The sequence below is a fragment of the Gossypium arboreum genome, chromosome 8 (genome assembly GCF_025698485.1).
Source record: "Gossypium arboreum isolate Shixiya-1 chromosome 8, ASM2569848v2, whole genome shotgun sequence".
Taxonomy (NCBI): domain Eukaryota; kingdom Viridiplantae; phylum Streptophyta; class Magnoliopsida; order Malvales; family Malvaceae; genus Gossypium; species Gossypium arboreum.
Window position 1 is genome coordinate 2,730,474 of NC_069077.1, and position 14,937 is coordinate 2,745,410.

Here is a 14,937-nt window from a genome sequence, read left to right on the forward strand (position 1 = left end):
ACAATTTCTATTTTTTACCAATAATTTTTGTAGATGCTACTTGATTGAATATAATTATTGGGAAACAGCCCTAAAAATTAGAAAAAATGAAAAACGCTCTGGATGTTGATGGTATCTGTTCTCTGTCGGTGGTTGAAGATGGTGGCGGAGTGCGGGTGGACGATGATACTAAGACAAAGAAAGTTAGATTCAAAGAAGATAATAATGGGGAAATCACCGATATGTTGGTGGAAACGAGAGCTAGTTCTTCAATCTCTTGGAAGGACAAATTGTTGGGGACTAATCCTGGAGATCTGAATAAGGTTGGAGTGGTCTCTTCTGGTTTCAGTGTTGATGTTGACATAGAAATTCTGGAGGGAAACATACATAGATCTATGGTCAATGGTGTAACGACCCGAACTTTAAGGTTATTAGAAAAGTGTATTTTCGGGTCACCGTTTCTGAAAAATGGATTAGATTATAAAAAAAAAGTAAAAATATTTATGAAGTTAAGTGAGTGATTAATTAAAGTTTAATTAAGTAAATTTAGCTTAATTAAGGATAATTGGATAAAAGATTAAATTGAATATAATGTGAAAGTTTAGTTTTAAAGTAACGAGAAAATAGAAGGATCAAAATGGCAATTAAGCCATACCCATGTGAATGGAAGAAAAATCAAGATTTTTCTTGAATTATGTATATCATTAAATTATTAAATATATATGTATATATAAAAAAAAAAGAAGAAAAACAAGTGTATAAAAATGATTGGTACAAGTGTTAAATAAATATTTGTTATTAAATAGATTTTTATTATAGTTATTATTGTCATTATATATATATATATATATATATATATATAAAAAAGAAACAAAAGAATAAAAGAGGAAAGAAACAGAATAGCAGGGGCGAAACAGAGAAGGAGAAAGGAAGAAAAGAAAAGGGAAAAATAAAGTTTTAAAGGTTCCAAGTTAATTTGGTAAGTCAATTTAGCCCATTTTCTTATGATTTTTGAGTTTTTGGAATCCTAGAGATAAATACTACTTGTTTTAAGTAGAAATTTTGAAAGTCACTAGATTTCTAAGTATGGTTCATGTTGAATAAAATGATGGAATTGGGGGTTTATTTGATAGAAATTTTGATTGGAATTGAATAAAGGATTGAATCGTAAACTAAGCTATAAGTTTTGAGTTTTAGGGATTAAATGGAAATAAATTCGAAATTATGAAAATATGCTGGAAATTTAATAGTTAAGTATGAGTTTGGACAAAATTTGAATAGAAATGAAGTATGAATTGAGATAGAAAAAGTAAGTAAATCTAGTTAAGATTAAATTGAAATTAAAGTAGAAATTGAATAAAAATTGTATTAATTAGATATAAATTAGTAGTGAATTAACGAATATGAATTGTTTTAATTCCCGTAGCTAATGTTGTCTCCGGAAACCTCGGCTAAGCAAGGAAAAAAAATGGCAAAGACAAAGCGAGTTAGCTCGAGAAAATACGGTTTGTATTTCTATAATCCGAACCTAGTTATTAATTGTTATATTTTTTATTCAATGCATTTAATAAATGTTGAAGTGAGAATTATTGTGTTTATAATGGAAATGGATTAATTTGGTATGTGATGAATTTATATTGATTGAATTAAATTGAATTATATATTATAAATATATTTATATATATGTGTGTGTGTGTGTGTGTGTGAGTGAATGAGATATTATGCAATTATGATAATTGAATTTTGGATAAATATTATGATAAATAATTAAGATGGAATTATTTGTATTGTGTCTTTATAATTGAAATGAATTGATTTAGTGTGTGATAAATTTATATTGAATTGATTTATGAATATCTGTTTTATTAAATTTATATTGATTGAAATTATTTTGATTGAATTTATATTGATTGAATTATATAATATATATGACTTATGTAGAAATTTGAATATTGAATGAATGTTATATTGAAAAATATATTGATTGGAAATATGAGGAAATTGATATGAATATATGAGATTGTGATATTTGAATATTTGGTATTGAAAAGTGAATTGAATTGTATTGAATTATGAATTAATGTACATAATTGAAATATATTTGTTGAATTGAATGAAATTGTATGAATTGTGAAAATGGGTAAATATGTATAATTATCGGAATGAGATATTGATGAAAGAATTATTAAATTGAGAAAGTGAATAAAATACCCTATTAACTAGTCGGGCTGAGTCGGATATAATTGGCATACCACAGGATCTGGAAGTGTACGGGATTTGCCGGCTTTATCGATCAGGCACTTTATGTGTCGTATTTCAGGCACCTCGTGTGTCGTATCAGGGACCTCGTGTGTCGTATCAGGTACCTCGTGTGTCGTTTTAGGCACTTTATGTGTCGTATACTGATCAGGTACTGTGTACCATTTTAGGCACAATGTGCCGTACTGGTGTGTTTGGGTTGGAATCCATGTATCCGTCAAAGTCCGGGTTTGTTAATAGGGGTAAATAAGTGAAAAGATAAATCGACTGAATTTGATTGATTGAACTATTGGAATGAAATGAGAAATTGAATTGAGAATTGAAATTGAGATATGAGTTTGAAAACATGAACCAAAAGGTTCATGAAATGAGTGAAGTTCAAATGGATGATGATTGATGTTAGAATGAATTAAAATGGTATATTGTTAAGAAGTAAAGTGTGAATACAAGTGAATTGTGAATATATTGAAAGAATTTATACAGTAAACAAATGAAAAGAATTGAGCAAATATGTTGTTGTGTTTGTTATATGGCTTGTATAGAATTTTTATGGTAAGTAAATGAAACTTATCTATAAAATAAATAAATGAATGGTTATATTTATCATTGTGATTTTAAGTTTAATTGTTATATTATCAAGTGTTCGGATTATAGAAATACCACTGAGTATACCATACTCAGCGTACGATTTGTTTCCGTGCGCAGGTTAAGTAAAGATAGTACATTGAATCAGCATCTCAGTCCGATCCCGAATTCATTAAGGTAAAGTGTGTTAATTATTGGTAATGGCATGTACCTAGGATGTCTTATGTGTATGTCATTTTGAAATTGTAAATGTAAGGATGAAATAAATAAATTTAGATTTGGCTATGGTATAAAATAGGATTTGACTAATTTGGTATGAATTTGAATTTTTGTGAGACAATATCAGATTGATTTTGGAATTCCCTATTCTGAATTGGGAAAATCATTAAAAATTGTATAAAAATAATTACAGGCTATAATTTATATGCTTGGAATCTAAAAATGAGTCTATTTTCAAGAGAAATAAACGGGAACATCATCCAAGTCCTGTGCTATGAGATAATTAAATTTTAGTAAAGAAATGCCGAAACTGTCAAACAGCAGATCTGGGGTAACTTTGAGGAATAAACTGTACTAATTGGCTAAACCAAAAATTCTAAAAATTTTATGGTAGAAAGGTATATGAGTCTAGTTTTAAGAAAAATTAACGGAACTTAATTTGGAGTTTCGTAACTCTAGATATAAATATTTTAGTGACTGTTACTCAAGAAGACAATTTTGACATGAACATAAGAAAGTAAATGAAATTGTGTGTAATTATTCTGTAAACTCCGGTAATGCTCCATAACTCTCTTTCGGGACGGTTTGGGGTTAGGGGGTGTTACAAATGGAATCCCTGAGATTGATTTTTCTGAGAGGATTCAACAAATATTATATAAAGAAATGGAGCAAACAGTTGCCATAAAACTGTTTGGAAGGAATATTGGTTATGGAGCCTTAAACAACCGCATAAGCAGTTTATGGAACCCTTCCATGCCTTTCCATCTCATGGACATTGAGAATGGATATTTCCTCGCTAAGTTTAAATCCCCAGATGACTATGCTAAGGTTTTGTCGCAAGGGCCTTGGATGATTTATGGACAATATCTGACTGTCCAACCTTGGACAAAGGACTTCACTCCATCTTAAGCATATCCAAGCATGGTATTAGCTTGGATAAGACTACCAGGTCTTCCAGGGTTCCTATATAAAAGGAGAAATAGGGGGTATGATCGGCAAAGTTGTCTGTTTGGACTTCAATACAGACAGCAGAACTAGGGGAAGATTTGCCCGAATGGCTGTTTATATTAATCTCGATAAACCCTTGACTGCTCAAGTCCTTGTAAACGGGTTACATCAAAAGGTTGAATATGAAGCTCTACCCACAATTTATTTTACTTGTGGAAAATATGGCCATACTAAAGAGCTCTGTGTCGTAGAGCAACTGGGATTGTCATCCGAAAATAAACAAATCAGTGATATTCCGACGAAAAGGGCAACCGAAAAAGACGGAGCAGCGTACGGGCCATGGATGGTTGTCGAGAATAAAAATAGGCGCAAATCTAGGAACATTAATTCTAATAAAGAGAATCTTCGGGACCAAGGAAAATCAGGCTCCCGTTTTGACGCCTTGACAAATATGGAAAATCTGAATTTGAATGTTGGAATAAAGAAGGGAACAGAGGGTCAAGCGGTGGATGTTGGAAAAGTTACAGAGCAGATAAGGGAAAATAATAAGGGAAAGGAGCGGATATGGGGAGTTAAAAAGAGTGTCGGGCCTGAGATTTATAAAGTGAGCAGGCATGTTATGAATGACCCAATAGTCCCTTTCATTGCTGCTAATGTTGAGGCTAATGGTGCAAGAGGCCCGGGTGCTGCCAGATCGGATAAGGTCATTACCTGCGATGGGTCAAGTCGAATTAATATGCTGGACAGACCAAACACTAAATTCGGGTTTCAAGTTGACACTACAGGGGGATCTTCTAAATCTTTAAGTGCTCATGTTATTAGCACGTCGACCGATGCTCTAAGTTTTAATTCATCTCCAAATTTTGCTAATTCTTTGAATATGAATAATTCTTGTCTTAACCCTGTTTTTGTTGGACAGGAGGATAATGATGGTGATGCTTTAAGCATACAGAACAAAGCTGATTTGATGGTGCCAGAATTGGTTGAAATTAAAGTCACCGATCCTATTTGAGGCTTAGATCCTCAGAAACATACTGCAGTATCTTTCAACAAGAAGGAATCAGCTGAAGGGATTTTTTTAAGGAAAAAGAACACGACAGATTTTGGAGGTAATAAGCCACGTACTTTGGGGAAGTCAGTGGTTATTAAAGATGGAGGGTATGGGGCTATAAAAAAATAAATAAAGTTACGCATGGGAAAGGGATTAATTTTAAAAATAAAAATTCCTCTAAAGTTCCTTTGAGTGACTCTATGATCAGGTTAGCTCAGACAGTTTCCAATTTGCGAGGTGTTAACTCGGAGGTGGCTGGTCAAGGTTCAGGTAATAGTATCCAAGATTGATTCACTTTTTTTGGATATTTTGATTTTAATTTTTAGAGTTTTACTCTTTTCGTTCTTTTTTATCTCTTATTTATGGATTTAAATTTATCTATTTTCTCTTGGAACTGCCAAGGTTGCGCGAGTAGTAAATTTTTACGGGCTTTTTGTGAGTATAATCTTGAGCATAATCCAGATATTGTTTGTCTTTTGAAGCCACGAATTAGTGGTAAAAAAGCTAATGCTATTATTGAAAAGTTGGGTTTTGATTTCTCTCATCGCATTGAGTCTATTGGTTTTGCAGGGGGCATTTGGGTTGGATGGAAGGATAATATTCGCATCAATATTATGCATAACCATCCTCAATTTATTCTCCTACTTGTACAAGGCAACATTGTTTTTAACTCTTTTTTATATTTTTGTTGTGTATGGTAGTTCTGACAAGGTTAAGAGGAAAACTCTTTGGACTGATTTATTAGAAGTATTACCTCCCGACCTATTACTTTGGCTTATCTTAGGAGACTTCAATGCTATTCTCTCACCTAATGATAAAAAGAGTGATCGGTCAACAGGTAAGAGATGCAAGCTTTTTGGGAATTTTGTTGAATCTTGTAATCTACAGGATCTTGGATTCATAAGTCCGGCTTTTACTTGGCAAAGAGGTAACATTCATAAACGGATTGATCGGGCTTTAGCAAATGATTCTTGGATCTCTACTTTCTCACATACTTTAGTTTATCATCTTTCGCGTATTAAATCAGATCATAGACCTATCATTATTTCTACTAACCCTGTTCGTAGCCTTCCAAAAGGGTGACCTTTCCATTTTCTTGCAGGGTGGACAAGACACGCAAATTTCAAAGAGTTGGTCTGTACTAAATAGAGACTTACAGGTAATATGGCTGACTCTTTATCTGACTTCATTATTCATGTCAAAGAGTGGAACAGGTCTGTCTACGTATTTTTAGGACAGATTTTTAGGAACGCGTAAGAGATATCTCATAAAGTCACTTGGGAATATTCAGAAGGCTATGGATTGGTCATCTTCTAGTAGACTTGTTGATCTGGAAATGGAGGTTCGAGATGACCTGGAAAATGTTCTTAATCATGAAAAGCTCATTTGGAGACAGAAGGCCAGATGTGACTGGCCTCAGTTCGGAGATCGTAATACTAAGTACTTTCATAGTTGCATCATGCAAAGGAGGAAACTTAATCACATATTGGCTTTACGCATAAGTAATGGAGAGTGGAGTTCTGATCAAAGTGTTCTCAGTGATGAGGCAGCTAGATTTTTTGAGAGACTATATGGTGAATCTCCTACTCCCATGAGTGCTTTTCCATTAGATGTATTTCATCGTTTCAAGGATGAAGACATTGATTTTCTTAAAAAGTCGGTATCGAATGAGAAGATAAGAAGGCCCTTTTTGATATGGCTCATTTGAAGGTTTCGGGAAGTGATGGGTATCATGCATAATTTTTTTCAGAGTCAGTAGGATTCCGTTAGAGAGGCGGTTTGCAATTGGGTCCAGGGGATCTTTGTTGGTAATAAGATTGAAGAGGATCTCAATAACATCTTAATCGTGCTTATTCCTAATAAAGAGTGTCCAGAGGATTTCAGCCAATTTCGACCAATCAGTTTATGTTCGGTTATGTATAAATTGGTCACGAAGATGATTGCCAATAGGTTCAAACAGGTGTTTCCGAAGTATATTTCATCCGAGCAAGCAGGATTTATTACAGGTCGCAACATTTCTGACAATATCTTAATTGCGCAAAAAGTTATCCACTCGATGCGTAGTAGGAAAATTGATAGGAATTGGATGACCATTAAATTGGATTTGGAGAAAGCTTACGACAGTATTAGCTGGGACTTTATTGATATGACTCTTGTAGTTATTGGGGTTTCCGAATTTCTTAGAAAGGTAATTATGAGTGCTATATCTTCTTCATCTATGCAAATCCTATGGAATGTGGTTCCGTCTCAATCCTTCAGGCCTGTGCGGGGGATCAAACAGGGATGTCTTTTATCACCCTATCTTTTCGTCCTTTACATGGAATGGTTAGGACATTTTATTCAGTCTGAGATATCTGCAGGAAGGTGGCGTCTGATTCAACTTTCTAGATCAAGTCCATGCTTATCCCACCTTTTTTTTGCTGATGACCTTATTATTTTTGTTAAAGCTGAGATGGATCAGGCTATTTTGCTTAAGGAAACTCTTCAAAGCTTCTGTGACTTCTCTGGACATAAGGTCAATGCTAGAAAGAGCAATATGTACTTTTCCAAAGGTGTCGATGAGAGCTTATGTGACCAGATTAGCTATTTATTTGGTTTCCAGAAGGTTCAGAATTTGGGTTCTTATTTGGGAGTTCCTCTCTCACATAATCGAGTTACTAAGAGTACCCTTAATTTTATTGTTGATAAAGTGCAATGCAAACTTCAGAATTGGGAAGCCAGGAAACTATCCTTTGCAGGGCGGGTCATGCTGGCTCAATCTGTCCTTCTCGCCATTCCTAACTATTTCATGCAGACTGTTCTAGTCCCAAAGGGGTGTGTGACGAGATTGAAAAGATTGCGAGACAATTCATTTGAGGATGGTTTTTCCATTCGTAGCTAGAAAAACGCTTGGATTCCTGAGGTTGGTCCTCTTTTGCCGTATGCTACATGTCATTCTAGTATTAATCTGGAGTGCAATCTGAAAGATTGGGTTCTACCTGATGGTACTTAGAACTTGGATTTGGTCTGTTTATGGTTGCCTGAAGATATTACTGTGCGTATTGTTAGTATTCCACATCCGCACCTTGACGGGGGTACTGACAGGATCATCTGGGCGCGTTCTGGTTCAGGGTCCTTTTCCGTCCAAAGTGCTTATTGGACCTTAAAAGAAAATTCCTGAGGTCCCTCTGATGATGTTTGGAAACCTGTTTGGAAGTACCAAGGCCCGCAAAGAGTTCGTCTTTTTCTTTGGCTTGTAGCCAAACAGAGGCTTCTTTCTAATGTTGAGCGATTAAAGAGAGGAATTGGCCAGAGTAGTGTGCGCCCTTTTTGTGGGCATGATTCTGAGGATATTCTGCATGTTTTACGCGATTGTCAGATGGCTAAGGAAGCTTGGATGCTCATTGTTCCTGCTGAAAGACATTTCAGGTTCTTTTCTGACCCTTTTTAATTCTGGTTTTCCTCTAATCTTTGTTGCCATAATAAGTTGCAGGATAAGGGATCTACTTGGTCGTGCCTCTTTGGTATAGTCGCTTGGAGACTGTGGAAGAATAGGAATCTTTTCATTTTCCAAAACATCAATTGGTCGGCTTCTAAAATTATTAAGTCTTCCCTCAGCTGGGCTCAGCACTTTGAACCGTTTCTTACTAAAGCTACATCTCCTACAACTACTCATGAAGGTCATCAGCACTTGGCTGAGAATTGGGTTCACTTGTTTGTGGATGGAGCAGTCGCCAGAGATTCAGGAAATGCAGCAGCGGGAGACGTGATCAGAGATAGGAGCGGTAATTGGATTCTGGGATTTACTCACTACCTGGGTAGATGTTCCCCCTTTGAGGTAGAACTTTAGGGCATTTTGGATGGTATACTCGTCTCTCTGAGCAGGGGCTACAAAAAAGTCCGAATTCAGTTTGATAACCTTGATGCGGTAAGGGCTTTGACTATGGAAGTGGCAGTGGACTCTAGTATTACAGTCCTCAGAAGAGTTCAAAGACTTATGCACTCTGAAGGACAATGAGAAATCAAGTATGTTCCCAGGGAGTATAATTTAATTGCAGATCAACTGGCAAAACTTAGCCTCTCTTGGAAGGCATCCCTCCAACTTCTTGAAGCTCCACCTGATTTGGTGGTTTCGGTTATTGAGCAAGACCAAGCTTTTAGGCCCTTTTAGAGGGTTCTAATATGTTTTTTTTTATATTATTTTCACAAAAAAAAAAACTACTGAATATACTTAACTACTAAATATTATTGATAAAGCTAAAGTTCAATTTTAATTGTTATATAACTCTAATACTGATTAAGTGATAATTAATATGATTAAAATTCAATTCAATTTAATAGCTTTATTTTACATGAATAAATTAGCACAACTTTATTGTTTTTATAATAATATCAATATTAAATTATAATAATTTTAATTAATAATTGTAATTTAAATTATAATTACAATTATAATAAAGTTATTATTATATTTTATACTTAGAATTCTATTCAAATAATAATTCTACTTTAAAATCAACAAAACTTTGTTTACATCAAACTTTTTTTAATTAATAATTATAAAATAAATTATAATTATTTTTAAATATCAATTTATTAAAATATGAAAATAATGGGTATTTTTGATAGTTCAAAAGTTTCTCTAAACTCCTGTTTTTATATAAATTATAAATACATATTTATTTTATATCAAAATCATATATAATGCATAAAAACGGAGCAATTCCTAAAAACCTATTAAATCCCAAAATCCATTCACCTTCATTGTTTTTCACTATATCCCTTGTCACTGCAGAACCACCTTCAATTCTAATTGATCCATCTGTGTAAGAAAATAAATGATACAATAAAAATAAAAATAAAAACAAGAAAGCAACACATAGCAATTATAATAATTCACGATAAATAAAACAATATTAACATGTATTTTAAATACCAAAAGGAAAAATATTTGCACTAAAATAATAAATACATTTAAAACAATGGTTGAAAATATTTTAACCTACACTAAACAAAAAAAAATGTTTTACTTTTTTTTTCTAACCTTCATCTCATATATTTTCAACTTCACGTATGGCGACGAAGACGGCAACAACAACAATATCAATTAAAATGATCTTTCATATATTTTCAACGTTATCGTGCTTCGAGTATGATATGATATTTTTTTTTGAAGAATCATTGCTTCAATTCTCCATTCTTTTGTAGATATTTTTAATTTATTAATATTAATAATCTTTGTTATTTTATTGGTCTCCTTTTAAACATTTATATTTTTATATAATTTAATAAAATATTCTATTTAATGTAATTAATATAAACAACCAAAGATAATTAAAATGTATAATATTGTATAAATAAAAGAAATTGAAATCGTAATTTAAGTAATGGTGCAATACTAAAAGTTATGTATGTGCAATGTTTAAAAGATAAATATGTATATTTTCAATATTCATTATTTTTATCTTTACAAAATTAATATAAATAAATTAGTTATACTATAAATATGTTAAATAATAATGTTATTTTTGCCCTAAAATAATTGACCTGTATGTGACTTTCTTATAATAACACCTCTTTGTAAACGACATTTATCGTGTATGTCTCCTTTTGCATGTTGGATAACCATTTTTCCCTAGTATTGTTTTAAAGCTAAAATTCCTTGGCAACTATTTCATGAAAAACAAAATATGTTCCTTTCCTTGGAATTTTTGTACACATAAATTGCCAAAACGAGCTAGAGTTGTGATAAATAGTGGTGTAAGAAGTCGAAATTAAATTATATATATTTTTTGTAGTAAAAATATAATTTTATTATTTTATACTCTATATTTTTATAATTATTAAATGATTAAATTAAATTTTTATAATTTTAAAGAGTAAAAGTGAATATCAACAATAACATTTTCGAAAATCTCCTTCATATCGAGTCTATCTTGATCAAGTTGCCTTTATATTGAAAAATTTTGGCATAAGCCTTCCGCCATGAATATGTATGAATAAATCACCATATTTATTTTGGAAGACGAGAGTAGCTGGGATCTTAGTATTAAATTTTAAGGGACCGTGATTAAAATTTTAAAATTTTGAGAGTTTTAGTGAAAATTTAAAAAAATTGATAAGTTTAATTAAAACTTTAATTTTTTAGATATTTTAAGAATTTTTTAAGAGTCTAAGTTTAATAATAATTTTCAAAAAGGTCTAATTAATTTTTAAATTAAAAATATAATTAAAATTTCAAAATTTAGGAGAAACAATTATACACTCGAATAAATTATTTATTTTGTAGTATAATATACTCGAATATTTCTGCGAAAACACACGTGGAATAAATCTAGTAACTCTTGTAAATCAATACTTTAAGATAATTTGATTAATCTCATACGTATGAAGTTGAGTTGTAAGCAACCAAGCTATACAAGGTCTTCTATTATTGGTATTGGAATTATCACTTGAATCATATTTATCATTATTTTATTGACTAAAATATTATTATTTAATTATTTAATAATATAATACCATACTAATTTAATTGAAAAATATTATAAAATTAAATTATAAAATAATAATTTGTGTCATTAATTTAAATTAAACAACAATAATTATTTACTTATTCTTTTACTTAAAAATAAATTCGCCTAATTAACTAAAAATGTCCACCTATTCTTCTTTATTATTTCTGTCTATAACCTATTAATAAATTTGTTTTTGAAATTTAGGAATTGACACTTCGAAATATGTTTTAAATGTTTTTAATTATGAAAACATTCAAAAATTAAAAATAGTAGTGACTAAAAGATAAATTTGAATAATTAAGTGACAAAAATAAAAATAATAATTAAGTGATTAATAATGTAATTTATTTTTAAAATATTTAGTTTATATTTAAATTAAAACCGATTCAAAGTGCAGAGTTTGTGGGAGTACGTGTACACTGAGTGAAAAGACCACGTTGATGACTCAGCCTTCCACGCCTTCTTTTTCTTTTGGGGTTAGTTTACCCTTCTTTTCAATATAATTTATTAATAATTAGATGAAAAGAAAACATGGGGTTGAAAAAGTGTTATTTTCTTTATTTTTAAGGAAAAAAAGTATGTAAAATTTCTTTATTTTCAAGAAAAATATGTCTTCTTTTAAAGGTAAAATATACTTCTTAATTGAAAATTAAAATTTGGCTCTTAAATTAAAAAATTCATTTTTTCATATTTTAGAAGTAGGCATTAATTTTTTAAATATTAATTATAAAATTTTAATTTTCACTGTAGTACATTTTTTGGACTACCTTCGAGCACATCCACTAAAATTGGAACATTTTTATTTTTTAGTAAAGGATGAAATTGATAATTTAAGTGTTAATATATGATAAAATTTACTTTTTAAAAATAAAAAACTGATTGACAATTAGCCAAATCTTTAATTAATTTATTTATTTTTAAATGTGAAACCACGTATGAGATAAGAAGACTTCTTTTTTCCTTTTTGTTTCTTTTCTTTTAAAGAATTAGGCTTTTCTTTGAAAAAGAAGTTGAGAATTATTTAATATTACCAATTAAAAAGTAAAAGGATTCTTTAATAAAAACATTAATTAAATATAAATATACGATTGTAAATTTTAATATAATTAAAACTTTTATCGACAAAATTTTTATTTAAAATTTAAAATAATTTCTCTACAAAGCAAAATATATATTCACGTAAATTATACTTATGCATATATTATGGTTATATTTTTGATACACAAAAGTGCACAATGCACCACAAGTCATCTAATTATATTAATTTATCGTTGATTGAGTCTTAACTCGATTAGCATGGATATTGTTGTCAATACAAAAGGACATGGATTTGAATACGCTGAAACGTATTATCCTCCTATTTATGGGTCAGAGAGAGAGGCTATGAGTTTCTATGTTAAAAAAAGAAAAGAAAAAGAAGAAGGTATAATCAAAACATATAATTAAATTATTAAAAAATTATATTAATTCACCAAAACAATAAAAAAATACAAAATAATTATTAGAAGTATAATCGAGTCGAGCTGAATTCAAATATTGTCAAGTCTAAATTTAGAATTAATAACATATATTAATTGTTTGTGAATCTACCTAGAACTCGGTTCAGCCACTCCAACTCACCCTTAAACCCTTATTTTCCCACCAACAACATTCCATATAGAACTTTAAGACTCAAATGTGAAAATTTAAAATAAATAAACAAGTTGTTTAACAGAATATTAATATAAAACAGTAGATTGAGAAAATAAAATATAATTTTACTATTTTTAAATACATCAATACTAGGTTAAATTATATTAATATCCAAGAAAAATGTCAATAATAATATTTTTTAAAATTTTGGTGAGCAAACTTATAACAATTAAAATCCCAAGGACAAGGTGACTATAAATTTTTCCCTTTGGTATAAATTAATTTTTCAAAATATTTTTAAGGTCAATTTGAAAGAAATTATAAAAATTAGGGTTAAATTTATTCTGGAATTAATAAAAAAACTTTCACATAATTTCTTTATCACAAAGTTCACAATAATTAACAAAATTTACCTTATTTTATAACTTTTATAACTTTTCACAATAATTAGACTAATAAGGAAAAACCTAATTAGTTGGATGATTATTTTATAACTTTGTATGACTAAATGATGAAACGGAAACTTAACTATAGTTAAATGGTCTACAGTGCAATTTACCCTAACGAAAAGAATTTCAAAAACATATTTGTGAGGACGTCAATTGCTATGCATTCATTTGATGCAACTATTTTTTTATTATTATATTTATACTATATAGTTTTTTATTGAGTTTGTGATATGATGTAAGGAGCCAAATGATAACAAATAAATAAAAATAAATAATAATATAAAATTAGTTAAGACTGGTCCTGGTTCTTTCTCTTGTCCATAATGGTTAAGTGCTTTTCTCACTTGACCTTGACAAGGTTCTAGAGCCGGTATGCAAAACAATTAAATAAATACATAAATTTGTTGAGGATGTATATGTAATTCTAGAAACACATTAATTTAACTTAAAAATATCCATTTCTTTATAAGTTAAACACGTTTATGTTATGTAGAAAATGGTTAAATTATAATTTGAGGTCTGAATTTAGTAATTATTTTTATATTGGGGTTTGAGTTTTTTTCTTTCAAGTTAGTCATTAAACTTGATAATTATTTTTATATTGGAGCTTGAACTATTGATTCCATATTGAGACTTGATTTAAAAAAAAAATCAAGTTTGTCCCTAAAATTGGTAATTGTTATCACAATGGGTACTTTAAGATTTTCAAGGAAACATCAGTGATTAACTTGGACAAAAAATTTTCGAGTATTAGCGTGGGAGCAATTGCTAAGTTTAGGGACTAACTTGAACAAAAAGAATTCAAACCCCAATATGGGAGTAGTTGCTAAGTTCAGGCCACAAATAGTGATTTAACCATTTTAAAAAACAAAATATGAGTGTATATTAACAAGTGTTGAATGTAATTATAAGGCACATTATACTTCTTATGAGAGAACACAGATTTAAACATCGGAGATGATATTACTAAGGCAACTATGCACCTCGAACATGAACCCTAAAACTAACATAAATGATACTAAAAAATAACACACACAAATATATATATATAGAGAGAGAGAGAGGTTATCTATACTATAATTTTGGGGCATATTAAGTTGGTGCCATAAATCAACTTAATTACTAAATTATTTTTTAGAAAGTAATAAATATTAATAGAATGATTTTTTATTTTTATCCATTTTTTTGTTATGGAATGAAATAAAATAGCCAAAAACCAAACCTTCAAGGATTAAATTCGGGATCATTGAAGGTTTAATGATAAGTATTATACCATATTTTTATAAATATATATATTTAATATTAAGTTTTGTTTCACTCA

General features: G+C 30.2%; 1 long non-coding RNA gene across 1 annotated transcript; it reads left to right on the forward strand.

The window, feature by feature from the left end:
• Positions 1-879: 879 nt before the first annotated feature.
• Positions 880-3,163, forward strand: LOC128296273 (uncharacterized). The gene is made up of 3 exons (XR_008286827.1): positions 880-958; positions 1,406-1,484; positions 2,944-3,163. It is a non-coding gene; the product is annotated as an uncharacterized LOC128296273 (long non-coding RNA).
• Positions 3,164-14,937: the final 11,774 nt, after the last annotated feature.